This window comes from Mesoplodon bidens (assembly GCF_964165515.1).
Source record: "Mesoplodon bidens genome assembly, chromosome: 2".
NCBI lineage: Eukaryota > Metazoa > Chordata > Mammalia > Artiodactyla > Ziphiidae > Mesoplodon > Mesoplodon bidens.
Window position 1 is genome coordinate 78,947,038 of NC_138177.1, and position 16,865 is coordinate 78,963,902.

The 16,865-nt window shown below is 40.6% G+C and overlaps 1 protein-coding gene across 1 annotated transcript in view; it reads right to left on the minus strand.

The window, feature by feature from the left end:
- LOC308612309 (uncharacterized protein) overlaps positions 1-15,217 on the minus strand; it is a gene marked incomplete at its 3' end in the record, with an annotated part of 76,507 nt that extends 61,290 nt beyond the window's left edge. Inside the window, exon 1 of the mRNA XM_081224709.1 lies at positions 14,957-15,217. The remainder of the gene's footprint in view (positions 1-14,956) is intronic.
- Between the last annotated feature and the right edge of the window lie 1,648 nt (positions 15,218-16,865).

Here is a 16,865-nt window from a genome sequence, read left to right on the forward strand (position 1 = left end):
TTTAGAGTCAGACTGACCTAAGTTCAGATAGACTTACACACAAGCTCTGATTGTCACTTACTAGTTGTATGACTTTGGGCAAGTTAAGCTCTCTAGACCTTAGTTTCCTCTACTATGAGATGAAGACATGAACAGCACCAATCTTGGTTTAAATATGACAACATGTGGAAGGGTTTAGCTCAGTGCTTTACACATAACAAGTACTCCATTAAATATTATTATTGTATCCTCATTCATAAAGTAGAAATAACACCTGAAACTTATATAATACTGTACCTGTACCTCAATAAAAAATAGAAACAACAATACAAGACCTGTAGGACTGCTATAAGGAACAAATGATAAGACAAGCAAAATTTTGCCCAGCACATTGTTTAGTCAATGTTTCCTTCCTTCCTATGTGCTAGAATAATTGTTACAATTGACTGAGCACCTATTACATTCTAGGTAATGTGTACCAGTCACTTTAAATATATTATGCCATCTAATTTAATTCATATAATAAGCTATTGAAGTAATAATCATTAGCCCTATTTTACAGATGAGTAAATTGAGTTTCAGAGAGAATAAATAACCAGCCCAAGGTCACATCACTAGTTGATGACAGATTATCCCAGAAGAAGCTAAAGATAAGAGGAATCAAGTACAGAACAGAGAAGTAGAGGAAGAAAATACAGGAAGAGAATATAGGCAGAAACTCCTTAACCTTAGTATTCCTATTTGTCCTCTAGCCCCCAATTCCAGGATGATTCTTGCTTTTTTTTCCCCATGGCTTGCAGCATGCAGGATGCGGGATCTTGGTTCCTGGACCAGGGATGGAAACTGTGCCCCCTGCAGTAGAAGCACAGAGTCCTAACCACTGGACTGCCAGGGAAGTCCTGATGCTTGCTTTTTAAACTAGCCTCTGGGATCCATACCAATATAGTCTCCCTTTCACTATTCACCTACTTTCGTTTTCAATAAATATATGAAATGATGTCACTCATTAAGAACTAACTCTAATACACTTCCCTCTCTCAATTTCTTTCCTGGTTATAAATTTGCTATTTGTTCCCACGGTCTCATCTCAGGTATAATCATCATCATCCATGAAACAATTTAATTTTTAATAATCTGGTTATCCTTAATTTCTTAGACTTCCATAATGGACTCATAATAGACATGTCAAGTACATTTGTTGCCAGCTACATGGAAGGGAAGATGGCCCTTCCATAGTTCCTACTAAAAGGCAATTGAGTTTTGTACTGAAAAACAATCCCCCGTTCCCACCCACCTCCCTTTGCTATAACACCCTGGACTAGAGGTGTAGTTCTGACCCTTGGGCAACTCCAATCACAGGCTGGTTAAAGTCCTGTAAGGAAGGGCAATGGAAAGATGAGTTGGATTCTTTCTTGGGAATCTGAATTAGGGAATTCTGAGAGAATGAAGCAATAAACAGGGAATACTACAAATGAAAGAATATAAGGACAGAAGCTATGAGGAAGAAGCCAGAAAGGAAGTAAGGTAGAGATGGTAGGGTTTTGGGCATGGGGGGTCTTGGCAAGTCAAAGAAGCAACAACTCCGTGTAAGCAAAAGCTATGAGATTAGCAGCAAAAATCTCCCAGAGATCTCCATCCCAACACCAGCACCCAGCTTCAGTCAACGACCAGCAAGCTACAGTGCGGGTCACCCTATGCCAAGCAACTAGCAAGGCAGGAACACAACCCCACCCATTAGCAGAGAGGCTACCTAAAAACATAATAAGGCCATAGGCACCCCAAAACACACCACCAGACGTGGACCTGTCCACCAGAAAGACAAGATCGAGCCTCAACCACCAGAGCACAGGAATTAGTCCCCCCCACCAGGAAGCCTACACAACCTACTGAAACAACCTTAGCCACTGGGGTCAGACACCAAAAACAACGGGAACTACGAATCTGCAGCCGGCAAAAAGGAGACCCCAAACACAGTAACATAAGCAAAATGAGAAGGCAGAAAAACACACAGCAGGTGAAGGAGCAAGATAAACACCTACCAGACCTAACAAATGAAGAGGTAATAGGCAGTCTACCTGAAAAAGAATTCAGAATAATGATGGTAAAGATGATCCAAGATTCTATTTCCATGATCCATAATCTTGGAAATAGAATAGACAACATGCAAGAAACAGTTAACAAGGACCTAGAAGAACTAAAGATGAATCAAGCATCGATTAAAAACACAATAAATGAAATGAAAAATACTCTAGATGGGATCAATAGCAGAATAACTGATGCAGAAGAACGGATAAGTGAGGTGGAAGATAAAATAGTGGAAATAACTGATGCAGAGCAAAATAAAGAAAAAAGAATGAAAAGAACAGAGGAGAGTCTCAGAGATCTCTGGGACAACATTAAACGCACCAACATTCGAATTATAGGGGTTCCAGAAGAAGAAGAGAAAAAGAAAGGGACTGAGAAAATATTTGAAGAGATTATAGTTGAAAACTTCCCCAATATGGGAAAGGAAATAGTTAATCAAGTCCAGGAGGCACAGAGAGTCCCATACAGAATAAATCCAAGGAGAAATACACCAAGACACATATTAATCAAACTGTCAAAAATTAAACACAAAGAAATCATATTAAAAGCAGCAAGGCAAAAACAACAAATAACACACAAGGGAATCCCCATCAGGTTAACAGCTGATCTCTCAGCAGAAACCCTACAAGCCAGAAGGGAGTGGCAGGACATAATTAAAGTGATGAAGGAGAGAAACCTGCAACCTAGATTACTCTACCCAGCAAGGATCTCATTCAGATTTGATGGAGAAATTAAAACCTTTACAGACAAGCAAAAGCTGAGAGAGTTCAGCACCACCAAACCAGCTTTACAACAAATGCTAAAGGAACTTCTCTAGGCAAGAAACACAACAGAAGGAATATACCTACAATAACGAACCCAAAGCAATTAAGGAAATGGGAATAGGAACATACATATCAATAATTACCTTAAATGTAAATGGACTAAATGCTCCCACCAAAAGACACAGAGTGGCTGAATGGATACAAAAACAAGACCCATATATATGCTGTCTACAAGAGACCCACTTCAGACCTAGAGACACATACAGATTGAAAGTAAAGGGATGGAAAAAGATATTCCATGCAAATGGAAATCAAAAGAAAGCTGGAGTAGCAATTCTTATATCAAACAAAATAGACTTTAAAATAAAGACTATTAGAAGAGACAAGGAAGGACACTACATAATGATCAAGGGATCGATCCAAGAAGAAGATATAACAATTGTAAATATTTATGCACCCAACATAGGAGCACCTCAATACATAAGGCAAATACTAACAGCCATAAAAGGGGAAATCGACAGTAACACAATCATAGTAGGGGACTTTAACACCCCACTTTCACCAATGGACAGATCATCCAAAATGAAAATAAATAAGGAAACACAAGCTTTAAATGATACATTAAACGAGATGGACTTAGTTGATATTTATAGGACATTCCATCCAAAAACAACAGAATACACATTTTTCTCAAGTGCTCATGGAACATTCTCCAGGATAGATCATATCTTGGGTCACAAATCAAGCCTCGGTAATTTTAAGAAAATTGAAATTGTATCAAGTATCTTCTCCGACCACAATGCTATGAGACTAGACATCAATTACAGGAAAAGATGTGTAAAAAATACAAACACATGGAGGCTAAACAATACACTACTCAATAACGAAGTGATCACTGAAGAAATCAAAGAGGAAATTAAAAAATACCTAGAAACAAATGACAATGGAGACACGACGACCCAAAACCTATGGGACGCAGCAAAAGCAGTTCTAAGGGGGAAGTTTATAGCAATACAATCCCACCTTAAGAAACAGGAAGCATTTCGAGTAAACAACCTGACCCTGCACCTAAAGCAATTAGAGAAAGAAGAACAAAAATACCCCAAAGCTAGCAGAAGGAAAGAAATCATAAAGATCAGATCAGAAATAAATGAAAAAGAAATGAAGGAAACGATAGCAAAGATCAACCAAACTAAAAGCTGGTTCTTTGAGAAGATAAAATTGACAAACCATTAGCCAGACTCATCAAGAAAAAAAGGGAGAAGACTCAAATCAATAGAATTAGAAATGAAAAAGGAGAAGTAACAACTGACACTGCAGAAATACAAAAGATTATGAGAGATTACTATAAGCAACTCTATTCCAATAAAATGGACAACCTGGAAGAAATGGACACATTCTTAGAAATGCACAACCTGCCAAGACTGACTCAGGAAGAAATAGAAAATATGAATAGACCAATCACAAGCACTGAAATTGAAACTGTGATTAAAAATCTTCCATCAAACAAAAGCCCAGGACCAGATGGCTTCACAGGTGAATTCTATCAAACATTTAGAGAAGAGCTAACACCTATCCTTCTCAAACTCTTCCAAAATATAGCAGAGGGAGGAACACTCCCAAACTCATTCTACGAGGCCGACATCACCTTGATACCAAAACCAGGCAAGGATGTCACAAAGAAAGAAAACTACAGGCCAATATCACTGATGAACATAGATGCAAAAATCCTCAACAAAATACTAGCAAACAGAATCCAACAGCACATTAAAAGGATCATACACCATGATCAAGTGGGGTTTATCCCAGGAATGCAAGGATTCTTCAATATACGCAAATCAATCAATGTAATACACCATATTAACAAGTTGAAGGGGAAAAACCATATGATCATCTCAATAGATGCAGAGAAAGCTTTCGACAAAATTCAACACCCATTTATGATAAAAACCCTGCAGAAAGTAGGTATAGAGGGATCTTTCCTCAACATAATAAAGGCCATATATGACAAACCCACAGCCAACATTGTCCTCAATGGTGAAAAACTGAAACCATTTCCACTAAGATCAGGAACAAGACAAGGCTGCCCACTCTCACCACTCTTATTCAACATAGTTTTGGAAGTTTTAGCCACAGCAATCAGAGAAGAAAAGGAAATAAAAGGAATCCAAATTGGAAAAGAAGAAGTAAAGCTGTCACTGTTTGCAGATGACATGATACTATACATAGAGAATCCTAAAGATGCTACCGAAAAACTACTAGAGCTAATCAATGAATTTGGTAAAGTAGCAGGATATAAAATTAATGTACAGAAATCTCTGGCATTCCTGTACACTAATGATGAAAAATCTGAAAATGAAATCAAGAAAACACTCCCATTTACCATTGCAACAAAAAGAATAAAATATCTAGGAATAAACCTACCTAAGGAGACAAAAGACCTGTATGCAGAAAACTATAAGACACTGATGAAAGAAATTAAAGATGATACAAATAGATGGAGAGATATACCATGCTCCTGGATTGGAAGAATCAATATTGTGAAAATGACTCTACTACCGAAAGCAATCTACAGATTCAATGCAATCCCTATCAAACTACCAATGGCATTTTTCACAGAACTAGAACAAAAAATTTCAAAATTTGTTTGGAAAAACAAAAGGCCCCGAATAGCTAAAGCAATCTTGAGAACGAAAAACGGAGCTGGAGGAATCAGGCTCCCTGACTTCAGACTATACTACAAAGCTACAGTAATTAAGACAGTCTGGTACTGGCATAAAAACAGAAAGATAGATCAGTGGATCAGGATAGAAAGCCCAGAGATAAACCCACGCACATATGGCCAACTTATCTTTGATAAAGGAGGCAGGAATGTACAGTGGAGAAAGGACAGCCTCTTCAATAAGTGGTGCTGGGAAAACTGGACAGGGACATGTAAAAGTTTGAGATTAGATCATTCCCTAGCACCATACACAAAAATAAGCTCAAAATGGATTAAAGACTTAAATGTAAGGCCAGAAACTATCAAACTCTTAGAGGAAAACATAGGTAGAACACTCTATGACATAAATCACAGCAAGATCCTTTTGGACCCACCTCCTAGAGAAATGGAAATAAAAACAAAGATAAACAAATGGGACCTAATGAAACTTCAAAGCTTTTGCACAGCAAAGGAAACCATAAAGAAGACCAAAAGACAACCCTCAGAATGGGAGAAAATATTTGCAAATGAAGCAACTGACAAAGGATTAATCTCCAAAATTTATAAACAGCTCATGCAGCTCAATAGCAAAAAAACAGACAACCCAATCCAAAAATGGGCAGAAGACTTAAATAGGCATTTCTCCAAAGAAGATATACAGACTGCCAACAAACACATGAAAGAATGCTCAACATCATTAATCATTAGAGAAATGCAAATCAAAACTACAATGAGATATCATCTCACACCAGTCAGAATGGCCATCATCAAGAAATCTAGAAACAATAAATGCTGGAGAGGGTGTGGAGAAAAGGGAACACTCTTGCACTGCTGGTGGGAATGTGAATTGGTACAGCCACTATGGAGAACGGTATGGAGGTTCCTTAAAAAACTACAAATAGAACTACCATATGACCCAGCAATCCCACTACTGGGCATATACCCTGAGAAAACCATAATTCAAAAAGAGACATGTACCAAAATGTTCATTGCAGCTCTATTCACAATAGCCCGGAGCTGGAAACAACCTAAGTGTCCATCATCGGATGAATGGATAAAGAAGATGTGGCACATATATACAATGGAATATTACTCAGCCATAAAAAGAAACGAAACTGAGCTATTTGTAATGAGGTGGATAGACCTAGAGTCTGTCATACAGAGTGAAGTTAGTCAGAAAGAGAAAGACAAATACCGTATGCTAACACATATATACGGAATTAAAAAAAAAAATGTCATGAAGAACCTAGGGGCAAAACGGGAATGAAGACGCAGGCCTACTTGAGAATGGACTTGAGGATATGGGGAGGGGGAAGGGTGGGCTGTGACAAGGCGAAAGAGAGGCATGGACGTGTATACACTACCAAACGTAAGGTAGATAGATAGTGGGAAGCAGCCGCAGAGCACAGGGAGATCAGCTCGGTGCTTTGTGACCGCCTGGAGGGGTGGGATGGGGAGGGTGGGAGGGAGGGAGATGCATGAGGGAAGGGATGTGGGAACAGATGTATATGTATGACTGATTCACTTTGTTATAAAGCAGAAACTAATTTAAAAAATAAAAAAAAATAAAAAAAAAAAAGCTATGAGATTGAGAGCAGTTACTCAGAATAAAGCTAGAAGACCAAACCAGCAGGTAGCAAAAGGAGCCCAAGTAAAGCAGACGCACAGTGAGAGGACAGGATGGATAGAAGACAGAAAGTTGTCCCTAGAGCTGCTTCTGTAGCTGAAAGATTTCTAATTCTGATTCCAGGTTCCATCTGTGAGCATCCTCACAATGAACGCCCCTTTTCTTAAGGAAATTTCAGTGAGTCAGTTCTTTGCAACCAGAATGCCTTTTCTAGAGGGTTCAGCACTTAAAACCTTTTTTAGAAGATGAAAGTTAAGTTGTACTGTTCCCTTTCTTTGTTTCAGATGGGTCACAATTGCGGATTCCTGGAAGTCAGTCACTCACCTTACTATCCTGATTGTCCCGGCTTCCCCCAATATCTCTATATTTCCCCTGTTCTGAGATAGAAGAAAGTTCTCTTCAGCTACTACCTAAATATCAAAACAAATTTCACCAACTCATTCACCACCTGATTCTTTGAAATAAAAAATAAATTCTTAGGTAAGGGAAGCACAAGATCCAAGAATGGGAACCATGACAAATAAGCTGTAGGGGAGAAAAGCTGTATATAAGAAAAAGGGGATTCAAGGGTATAAAAACACTCCGTTATGAATGTGTAACTTATTCTTTGCAAAGGGGGAGAAGAATGAATACCCTAATATAAGAAGTTTCCGTTTCTTAAAATGTGGGACATAAAATTTTATACTTTAAGATTTTTACCTATCATTCTTTTTGTATTTAGTTAAATTTATTAAGAAGCTATATTTCAATATAAACTGTTTATTCATTCAACAACATTTATTGATCACCTGCTCTGTTTCACCCGATGCTAGGCATTAGGGGTACAAAAGCCAAAGACAGCCCCAATCCTTGATGGGGCCACAGACCAGAGTGGGAGCCAGATGATTCCAGTGCAGCGTGATAAGGGCCACATAAGTGAATGCCCAGCCCAGGAACAGTGGAGCAGAGGTAGGGTGGTTTGGGTCTAAGGAGCTTTCCAGAAGAAATGGCCAGGATCAGTTTTAAAGGAGTAGCGGGAGTTGGCTTGGAAAAGACAAGGCAGAAGAATGTTGCAGGCAGAGGTGCCTGGGCACCGGCACAAGAGCTAAAATCCTGCATTCTTTAGAGTATGGTTGCCTTAAACAGCCCAGTATATCATGGATTTCTATACAATAAATCACCACTCCTCAGAGCAAGTGTGCCCTTGACCTGCATTCAAAAAGTCCCTTGTCCACAGACCCTCAGTGAAATTTTCCTCCTCAAACATGTACTAACTACACAAGCCCCAAGGGTAATAGACAGTCCAATATATCTAGTATTAGGCAAGATAAATCTAACTCAAGATTCACAAGTTTCTCTTCTGAGCAAATGATGGCTTGGCTTCTTTCAGCCACCATTACTGTTAATTTTGAGTTTGTGCGTAAGGTAGATAGATAGTGGGAAGCAGCCACAGAGCACAGGGAGATCAGCTCGGTGCTTTGTGACCGCCTGGAGGGGTGGGATGGGGAGGGTGGGAGGGAGGGAGATGCATGAGGGAAGGGATGTGGGAACAGATGTATATGTATGACTGATTCACTTTGTTATAAAGCAGAAACTAATTTAAAAAATTTTAAAAAATAAATAAATAAATTAAAAAAAAAAAAAAATGTATCCTGAGTTTACACTGGTGAAATTATGAAAGACACGTTTAAAGGCTGTTCATTTTAGTACTAGTTACAATAGCAAAAGATTGAAAAAAAAAAAAATTTTGAGTTTGTGAATTTATTTTTCAAGAAAAAGTGATTCTGGTTTTCATGGAAATCATTTCAGTTCTCCAGAGCTTTAGATTAGAGGCATGTTGAATCTTTAAGTGAATAGCATAAAAATGCTTTTGATAATTATTTATATCATTAAAAATTATTGACAGCAATAATATGTAGAGCATTATTTTCCATCATACTTTATCATTTATCAATAACCAAACATTACACGTATTTCTAGAGAGTATATTCTTACATTCTAAAAAGTGTGCCAGTATACTATTTCACAAACCTATTCCTGTTTCCCATCTTTAAACTCAATAATGTCTTTCTCTTACGTATCTCCTTCCAAGGATTGTTATATAAGGTTAAGCAAGATATCCAATGTCAGAAATTTTAAGCAATCAAGAATAAAAGAACAATATAAGTGAAAAAATTATTATATGTGGTTTTCAAAATTCTCTTCCCTAGTTAGAAAGTAATTAGATATTATTTACTATTTTTTTCCAGATAGAAATAAGACCAATTCAAAGAGAGTCAGTGATTTACTAATCGTCAAAGCAGCCTTGAACTGGTCCCCCTTGCTACAAGGAAGATGATACTTCTAAAACATGGCAGAAGAACTTACTCTGGGGTTCTAAAAATTGCATTAAAAGCCACCATGTAAAAATTTTAAATTATATCTTTTCAAAGCTTTAGTCAATTTCAAATGAATAGTGCTTGGAATCACACATAGAAAACATGCTTAATAAAAATGTCATTCACTCTCAACCCTCTTTGTCCCACTCTTGGCCACATTTCAGAAGCAATTTATTACTCACATCCTAAAGGCATCATATATATATATATATATATATATATATATATACACATATATATATGCACACATACGTTTATTTATTTATTTATCATCATATCAGCAAGTCTTCAGCAATATCCTTCAGGAGTTGCATATCATAAAGATCATCAACAGTCCTGTCATCCCCAAAAGCATAACATTAAACATACAGCATGTATCATAAACACTATAATTGCTTAAACTGGTCCGTTGCATCCTCAAAACAACATGTAAGCATAATGCAGAAAGGAACAGCACAATTTCTGTGAAAAAGCTGTGAGAATGGTGAAGCTAAGAGATGTACCCAGTGCCCGTCCATTTTAAATTCATACTTATTATACAGGAAGACATGCATTCAAAATAGTTGATTCTTTTGAAAATGGTTCTTAAGTCTCCTTGCACATGTGCCTGCATGCTGACTGGCAAATTCTCTTAAAATCCATAAGTTAAAATCCCACTTTTTCCTGTTGTGCTTTTCACTTCAACATGTCAACGTAGTTTGGGTGTAGAGGAATTAATCCCATATATCCACAAAAGTCACATTTCCCCTTTGGTAACCATAGTTCTTGAACTGGGTCTTGTGTAAGGTGACCAAAAGACCAGATTCATGGAAGATCCTAGGCATAGAATCAGAGAAATACACAATAATGCAGCTGGAAGGAAACAGAGAGGATTTAGTCCAACCCGTTCATTCTAAAAGAGGTCTGGAGAAGAAGACCGGGGAGTCCTAGGTCATAGATTGGCAAAATCAAAACCAGAAACTGGTCCAATGTACTTTGGAAAAAAACATGTAAGTATTAAATAAGAATTGGGGATCCCTCTCTTCTGATCAACATTCTAAATCTTAGTCTTTAAAAAGGGGGCCAAAACTAAAGCAATTATTTTAATGCCATGTCAACACAGTACTTTTGACCTGAATATCATGGTGATTAGGTGACTGCCTCACTCTTTTGCTTCTCAACTCTTGAAGAGATTTAACCTAATGGGGAGATTTAATCAGTTGGCCATCTTGCCCCTTATGTTCTTGTGAGTCCTTGGATGAGACATATAACCTTACTCAAATATAACAGAAAGATAACAATATACTTAACTAAACAATATTATTTAATTACAAGAAAGGACTAAGCAGATATCATTTTAAAGTGCATTAAAATGTCAAGACTTAAAGGAAATGTAGAAAATTTCCATTTTACATCTTATATGTATGTCTCTTTGGGAGTGGGTGGGGCCACAAAATTTCCTTCAGTAAAACTACATGCAAAACCAGTGCTTGTAAGCAAGGAGTTTTGGTACTGTCTTCCATGTTGTACTGGTTTTAACTTCAGTAGGACTAGAGGCTCTAGCACTTTTATTTATACAAGTATTCACACACTGTACCTTTTAAAATATCATCACAGTCTTCATTTTTATTCCCCCAGAGTTAAGGATGACTGGGATCACTGCTGCCTGGCTCTCCAGTTCTGTTCAATCTTTTCCCCAACCAGATTCTTGTTTTCTTCACTTCTTAACTCCCCACTCAGATTACCCCTCTCTTTGGATTACTCTTCCAAGGCAACTCGAAGCGCCTCCCCCAAAGGCAGCTCCCCAGTGAGTAACAAGGGGGGTTGGGGGAGTGTCTCAGAAGTGATCAAATACATGCAGATGAAGTCATACAGCTCACAGGAGAAGGCAGTGGCCACAGGTGCCAAATGCAGGCGACCACCCAAGCGCCGCATAGGGCGATTGCGACAACGTGGGTCAGCAACCTCACTGAGTAACAATGTTGGGTGCGTAGAAATGACTCTTTTTCACATGACTTGACCACACAACCTGTGTGGAGTCTCAAAGTATAGGCGCCAAACCTATGATTTATGTGTGTGTGGGGGGGGCATATCTGTCCTCCTTTTAAACTACGAAATTAATCTAAAAAAAGATGGATTGACAACATTGAAGACAACACCTCTGAGTACTGAGAAAGACACGATGTAGAAAATAGTGATACAAGCGTTAACACAAATCTTCCTGCAAGGAAATAACTGACATTTCAATCAAATATTCTCTCCAAACAAGACCATAAGTGGGGTGTTGGGGTGCTCCTACCTTTGACCTCATAAAACCAGTAAGATTTTAATAACCCAACCAAAAGGCAACCCATGGAAGAGATTTTAAAAATGTTCTCCCTTTATAGATACGTGTCCTTGTTGGTAGGGATGGGCAAAGCCATTTCATTACACTACTATCTTTGCAATTCCAAGATGACAGTGATAACGGTGGAGTGGCCTGCAGCTAAGTGTTTAGTATCAACTGGAAGAACTATGGAACAAGTACAGTGAGACAAGAGCCTCACTAACCACATGTCCCCCGCCCACGCGCATCTGGTTTAACAGTGCACGGAGGCTATAGCTAACGTGAATCACCCAGATAATGACAGTTATATAGGCTGGCTCACAATGAGTGTGAACTTGTTTAATAGTACAAGTGTAAAAGGGTTAGCAGACATTATTTGTGTCTCTGTTGTATTGTGCAGAGGAGGGTGGGGGGAAAGAGAGAGAGGGAATTTTCTGCTGTCTTTGTAAACACTGGACTCCGTGTGAGTAGGAATGCTACCAGCGGAATGCAAGTTGGCCAGGGCAAGAAGAACTCAACCACAAAGGCAAAAAGACAGTTAGCTTATGCCTAGTTACAAACTTCAGGTCAATGACTTATACAGCTTTATGCCCTACATTATCGTATCTGCATGCTGTTCAATGTATATTATCAATCTTATAATTACTAATTTGTTTATGCAGTTAACGTTGATTCTACCACCAAGAATGCAAGCTCCCTGAGAGCAAAGGTGCATCTGCCTTGTTCTTTCCTACATCCTCAAGGCTCAGCAAGGTGCCTGATACATAGCAAGTGCTCCTAAAACACTAGTTGAATAAACAAATGAATACACGAATGAATTCATGCACATTCATGTTGTGACACATGTTTGCCACATTTGTGCCTTGAGCAGGGCTGAGTGTGCTGTTAAAACAGAGCACAGCAAAAAGAACTCCAAAAGGTGCCTATCTTTGGTTGGCCCAATGCTGGGGTAGGCAAAGTCAACTGTGGAGGCCAGGTAAGGGTGGCTGGCATAACGACTGACACGGAGGGCACTCTGAACCCCAGGGTGTGATCCGGATGCAACCACAGCTGCATTGAGCCCCCTCAGATCGTTGCTGGTCTTTCCTGGGCTTTAGTGTCCTCATTTAAAACTTGAGGAATAACCTTTCTTTTCCCTTACAGTTCTGAAATTCTAACCATTTAGGAAGATATCTGGACCCTGAAATCTTGCCAGAGACAAACCATGGTAAGACCTTCTGCTTACAAAGTAGAAAACAATTAATTTCTAAACTATGAAGTTCCGTTCTAGTTCAGTGAAACATTATTGAGGTGTAGGGGTGGCTTCTTGCCAGATCCAAGCCAGTTAATACCTTCCCTTCATCCTTTCCCACACCCAGGAGTCAGGTTCTCTAGGCCTCAATGGGAAGAACATAAATATTCTCAACCAGGGCTGGCGCTTTGCTTCAATCTCTAGCTATCACAGGGAGTCGGTCTGATAAACATTTGCAGTTAGAATGGAAGGAAGCACAGCCTCCCAGACTTTTACAGATTTTTTTTTTTTTTTTTGGACAAGTAGCAGAAAACCTAGAATTAGGTAAGAAAGCAAAATTCCTTCAGAGAATTCAAAGAGAGCTACAACTGAGAGCCTTGAAACAATCACTGTTATAAGAACAGAGGAAGGGAAACCCACAATTCAAGAAAATAAGCAGACCTTTTTTTTTCTTAAAAAAATTTTTTATCTGACTATTAGGCACTGATTTTAGTCCTTTACACCCATCTCTCAAGATGTCACTTTAAAAAGCAAATGTTTTATCCACAAAACCACCAGCGAGTAAACAGCCTTCACATTCTTACCCTCACACACACAGTAAGATATTTACTCTCTGATAAACAGCAATTGTAAATAAATCTTGTTTAATCTCTAAAAGCCAAAATAAAAATCTTTAACCTCCAAGGTAGAGTTTATAGACGTGCCTGCATGCCCTGCCAGCGCCAGAAAACACAAGGTCTTGAATAAACTCCTATAACGGGAGGTGTATTTTCTGTCTCAAGCATCTTACCATTGACCTTCTTTTTAAAAAAATATGTACCAAGGAGGAGGAAAGGGGAAAATCCAACCCCTCCCACCCCATTCTCTGTACAAATCGGCCAATAAATCTAACGAAAAGACACAAGAGAAAAGGACAGAAGCCAACAGGTGGAAAAAGGCTTTTTGTTTCCTTAGAAATGCTCAGACACTTGATCTGTGTTCCCCCGTCTATTTGTCTCAGGGTGTCTTAATGATGGTTTTATTATCGTGATGATGATGATCAAGAACAATGATAACACTTCTACTTTGTGATTCCACAGCATTTCTAGCTCGAAGCTTTCTCCACGCGTTTGAGACAGAATGGTATGTGTTCCGTTTTACCAAATCCCAGGGAGGCATGCAGCATCCCCGGTCGGCTCTCTGGATTCTACAGCCGGGGAAACTGAGGCACGGGGCAGCCCACAACTGCTTCACCGTCCCTACCACCGGAGAAATCCCTGAGACGGGAAAAGTTTCTGGATTGTCTGGCGGCAGAGTTCTCTTGCCCTCCCTCCTAGCCTGCCATGCCGCTCTTCCTCGGAGCGTCTGGGCTCGGGTGGTAAGGATTGGGGTACCTCCCCTTCACGACGAGCCACGCCAGGGCAGGGTGTGGGAAGTCCACACACGCACACGCACACAGGCACACTCGCACACACAAAGCTCTGTGCAATCTCTGCAGGCACTCGGCAGAGCCTCAGACGGCCCTTGCTCAGCCTGAGAAGGCACAGCTCAAGCTTGCAAGGAGGCCTCCTTGGGCTCCGGGCTGGGGCTGCTCCGAACGAGGGCTCTGCCCTTCTCTCGCTCTCTTTCAGGCTGCTCTCTCTCTCTTTTTTTCCCCCTCACACCCTCCACCCTCACACCCTCCTCCCATCCCTCTCCATCCACCCCTTCTCCCCCAACAACCCAGAGGCACAGATCGTGTTACTGGGGTTCCCTAGAAAGAGGGGCCATCCCCAGCTCTGAGCGCCTGCAAAGACTTCCAGGGGCAAGGCTAGAGCTCCAATTGCAGGACCCCAGCGCTCGTCCTGAGCAGCGCAGAAATGAGACCCCGACTTCCAGGCACGGGCGAACCAGCCTGCCACAGAAGAAGGAATTGTTAGGGCTCTTACCTTTTTTATGAGGAGAAATTCTGGAGAATCATTTCAGAAACTGAGGGGGGAAAGTGAATGAAGACAAAAAAGACCCTTTTCCTGCAATCCCTGGCCTCCTGGTATCAAGACACTAGGACAACATCAAAGCAACTTAGGGGGAACACTTTAGGGGCCTATTGTCTGCTCTGGTCTGATCTGTTTTTCTTCTGACTCCCCCTCTTGCTGCGGTGACACTTGGTACGGCCCAGGCATTCATGCCAAGTAGCTTTCACACATGGAAGCTTGTCTCAAGCAATTGCTGACAAGCCACAAACAAGACATTCTCCCTCCCTTCTCTGCGCCCCCCCTCCTCCCCCCTCCTCCCCCCTCCACCTTTTCCTCCCCCCACCACCCCGTCTCCCCTCCTCCTTTCTTCTGAATGCAAACTAAAACTCTCCAGTGACAGGCAGGCTCGCAGGCTTGGCCTAGCTGTGCACGCAGACACACACACACACACACACACTCTCTCTCTCTCTCTCACGCAAGCAGCTCAGCTAGTTGCTGCTGCACTGGTGGAGTTAAGAGACAGGAAAAAGCCTAGGCTGGGTTGGGGGCAGGGAGAGAAAGCGAGAGGGAGAGGGAGAGCGGGAGTGCAGCCTCCTGTGTCCTGGTAAAATGGCAGAAGAGAGGTGAGCCCTCTGCAAAAACAGCAGTGGCCACTCACGTGTGCACACAGACACACACTGGGAGGCAGTCTGAGCTCCAGGAAGAGTGAAATCAATGACTCCACAAAGGAAAAAGCCTTGTCCCGTCAGCTGCAGCTTGGGGGAGTGGGGAGATAAGAGAGTGGGTGGACCCAGGGCTGGGGTTTCTGTTGAATGTTTAGGTGGTTTTCTTCTTCACAGTAGAAAAAAAATGTGTTCCCTAAGGATCTAGTCTTTCTTCACTGCATAATGGAGTCTAGAACTGAGCTACTAGTTAAAATAAAACCAGGAAATGCGGTAAATGTGTGAGTAAACTTAACTGTGGGTTCAACTTGTACCCAAGATATTTTTAAGTGGAATCAAAAAAAAAATTTTTTTTTAGCAGAAACCCTAGATAGCAGTAGCAAGGAGAGTAGTAACAAGTAGTATAAACTCTGGAAGCTGTGAAGTGTGATGCTAAAGTTACTGATTGCCAGGCTGCTGGAATTTATGGAGGGTGGGCACTGAGAGTTGGAGGGGGGAAGGGTGAGTCTCTGTGAGCTGTTTTCGAGGAATGAGGGGGGAATGAGGTAGGATAATGAACATGGCAAGAAGCAAGCAGGAATTTGATTGGTGTGGAGGGAGGAGGAAGGTGGGGGTGTAAAGGAGGGAAGAGAAAGAGAGGAGGAGAAAAACCACCGCATTAAAAACGAAGAAGAAAAATGGAAGCCCAGAGATTGAAACATGCGGAGTAAATGAGATGGCAAAAGAAGGCATAAAACGTGAGCAAAAAGGAGCACAAAGGTTGTGCAAATTTGCAGATGGCATGAAGTCAGGAGGGCCAATCGAGATCAAGAAGAAGGATGGGATGATTACGTGACATTCATATTTTTAGCCAGTTGTGGAGTTATAAACCTGACAAGGTCTTCTTTGCCTGGGCCGGGATGGTTACCCTTCTACAAGCAAGACCTGAATGGAAGCTCAGCTCCTAACTGGAGCTACCAGATCTGTGTTTTGCAGGAAGGTTATTTATATTCTAGTCCTCTGACTCTTCCTCTACAAAATGCAAATTATGTGAACACACAACACTCATTCCTTCGTTGGGGTACAATAAAGAATAAATTATGACCTTTTACATTTAATACTAGCTAAATGGCTCGTCACTACCTAAAACTCACCACATCAGACACATCCTTCTTCCTGCTACCTTTTCCCCTTAGTTTGCTTCTCCATTATGGCTGATCCCTAGAACTGTCTGTTCCCAC